The sequence below is a fragment of the Pristiophorus japonicus genome, unplaced genomic scaffold, assembly GCF_044704955.1.
Source record: "Pristiophorus japonicus isolate sPriJap1 unplaced genomic scaffold, sPriJap1.hap1 HAP1_SCAFFOLD_788, whole genome shotgun sequence".
Classification (NCBI taxonomy): domain Eukaryota; kingdom Metazoa; phylum Chordata; class Chondrichthyes; family Pristiophoridae; genus Pristiophorus; species Pristiophorus japonicus.
In genome coordinates, this window is record NW_027254705.1 from 1,071 (window position 1) to 3,868 (window position 2,798).

General features: G+C 44.2%; 1 long non-coding RNA gene across 1 annotated transcript; it reads left to right on the forward strand.

Annotated features, from left to right (window-relative positions):
• The first annotated feature begins 658 nt into the window (after nucleotides 1-658).
• Nucleotides 659-1,676, forward strand: LOC139256876 (uncharacterized). Its single transcript, XR_011592206.1, has 2 exons — nucleotides 659-753; nucleotides 1,134-1,676. It is a non-coding gene; the product is annotated as an uncharacterized lncRNA (long non-coding RNA).
• The last annotated feature ends 1,122 nt before the right edge of the window (nucleotides 1,677-2,798 follow it).

A 2,798-nucleotide genomic window follows, 5' to 3' on the forward strand; every position in this document is an offset into this window, starting at 1 on the left:
AAAGATATCTTACTGCACTTATATAGGGCCCTGGTGAGACCACACCTGGAGTATTGTGTAGTTTTTGTCTCCTTACCTAAGGAAGGATATACTTGCCGTAGAGTGCAATGAAGGTTCACCAGACTGATTCCTGGGATGGGGGGGATTGGCCTATGAGATGAGATTGAGTAGACTTGGCCTATATTCTCTGGAGTTTAGAAGTATGAGAGGCGATCTCATTGAAAGATTCAAGATTCTTACAGGGTTTGACAGGGAGGATACAGAGAGGATGTTTCCCCTGGCTGGGGAGTCAAGAACCAGGAGTCACAGGGGAACCAGGATTGTGGATGCTCACACGTTGAGTATATTCAAGACAGCTATCGATAGATTTTTGAATATTAAGGGAATCAGGGGATATGGGGATAGTGCAGGAAAGTGGAGTTGAGGTCGAAGATCAGCCATGAACTTATTGGATGGCGGAGCAGGCTCGAGGGGCCGAATGGCCTACTCCTGCTCCAATTTCTTATGTTCTTATGTAGCTGAGCTCCATCACCACAATATTTCTGCCTTACAGTCGAGTTTCACACTTGTCTACAGGCTTTGATTAATTGTCTCTATTGTTGGTATCTCACCTTTGCTTGTCTGCAATTTGATCTCTCTCACTTTCTGTTCAGTTGCAGAGGCTTTCCCCGTTGCGATATTGTGCATTCCACTCGGAGTGAAACTCCTTGCCCTTTTCGTGATCTGTATCACTTTATACAGAGACAAAACCAGGTATGTAACATTGCTGGGAGACTCTTACCTTTAAATGGCTGAAGCCCGATTCCTGGGTGAGCCTTGGTCAGTGTGTGTTGGTTGGCAGGAGAGTCAAACACTTGAGCGATCCTAGTCGAGCCAATGACCACACAGTACATGTCCAGCCGGGATCACTGGATACCAGCAGGAGCAGGAACTCTGCGCAATGTTTCCTCTCCCTATTCCAGTGGCACTTAGACCAATTGGTGAGCCCCAGCTGGGAATGGCTGGCAAATTTATATTTTTAAATGTGCGGTGAATCCTATTTAAACAGCCGCTGGTTGTATATGGAGGTGATGAAAGTGCTCTTATTTTATAGTTCACACAGCTCATTTTAATTGGTCTTGTTTTATCCACAGAAAGGAGCAGAACTGATCCACCCCAGGAGGCTGAGAAACCAAATGTACAAACCGCAGTATAAATCTTTTCTGCTCTCCCCGCACTGACTCTCACTCAGCAATTCAAGCTGAATTTGCTTTATTGATCAATTGTTGAATGATCCAGATCTTGGCTGCAAAATTCTTCCTGTTAATCAGCTATTCGGCACAGCCCTGCATCACCCTGTCATTTTGAATGGAATCCTCGGAGGATCATTCCCAATATAAGTCTGTATAAACGCCCAGGCTTTATCTATGATCTGAATAGTGGGAGAGGACATGGGGCAGAGGTGACTGTGAGTACGATAGGTGGGAAACGGCAATTATTGCATGTGATTTGCTCAGGGAACTGGCTGCTGTTTCCAACTCCTCGGCTGTGCCGGGAGATTCTGCTGGAGGTCAGCCAGCTTTCAATAGCTGACCTCAGAGTGAATCTGTGCTTTTACTGTCAGTGTATCAAAGTTAAATGATGGAGCTGCAATGATTGTGAAGAGTGCTCTAAATAAACAATTGGTTGTGTATGAACATGGGCTCCTCCTTAGCATCGACTTGCATTTCATCGAATCTTACAGCACAGGCTATTCGGCCCATCGTGCCTGTGCTGCACCTTTGAAAGCGCTATCCAATTAGTCCCACTCCCTCTGCTCTTTCTACATTGCCCCGCAACATTTTCACTTTCAAATGTTTCTCCAATTCTCAGTTGAAAGTTACGATTGAATCTGCTTTCAGGCAGTGCATTCCAGATCACAACTCGCTGCGTTAAATAAACATTCTCATCTTCCTTCTAACTAATTTATTGAAGTATGAAACGGCATTATTTGTGTCTGTTAATGTGACAAATTAGAATGAGATTTGTAATATAAAGAATAACCCGTTTCATAGTCCAAAAGTTTTCGGTTTTTAATTGAGTTAAAAATGACAAAGGTTAAATGGTAATCTGGTGAAATCCACACAGCAGAGTTTGCAGTTGGCTGGAGTTTGGTGTTTAAATCCACGTTCTTGTTTATGATTTCTCAAGGCCTGTTGGTGAGGGAAGGTGCTGTAGACGTGTAGATTGGTGGCCTGCAGACGATGCCAGTGGTTTTCAGCAATGCTGATTGCAGCCAATGTTTTTTGTACTGGTGGTTGCTCGTTTCTGAGGGCCTTTGGTGTCTGTCTCTGTCCATTATCGAGTAGGCCGGCCATGAAGATTAGAGGCAATGGCAGTCAAAAGCTGAACTTGCCATGTTGTCTCTCGGACAGGTCACTGCCCTGTTCGATTTCAGTTGGCATCCCTTTCTTGTGGTTTTGTCACAGCTTAACGCTTCCTCTATGTTCCTCTCAGAAACTCTGTGCTTCCATCGCCAGCAAAAACAATTCAACAACACATTAAATATCACAATGTTGAGGAAATTATCACCAGATTATACAATTATCGTAGCCTTGGACTAAAATGTTAGAAATAATTCTTTGACAATCGGCCATTGGTGATTGAGTGGTTCCCACTAATTGTTAAGTATGGAAGAACTCCACCAGACTGAGTACTGTGAGCTAAAACTGATGTGACCTTAGTCTCTTTCATACAACTCCAGAGTGCCAAAGCAGCATGGCCGACAACCTTTTATACGACCTTACACGAGGTGTGCAGTGACCCTTGGGCCTCCAACA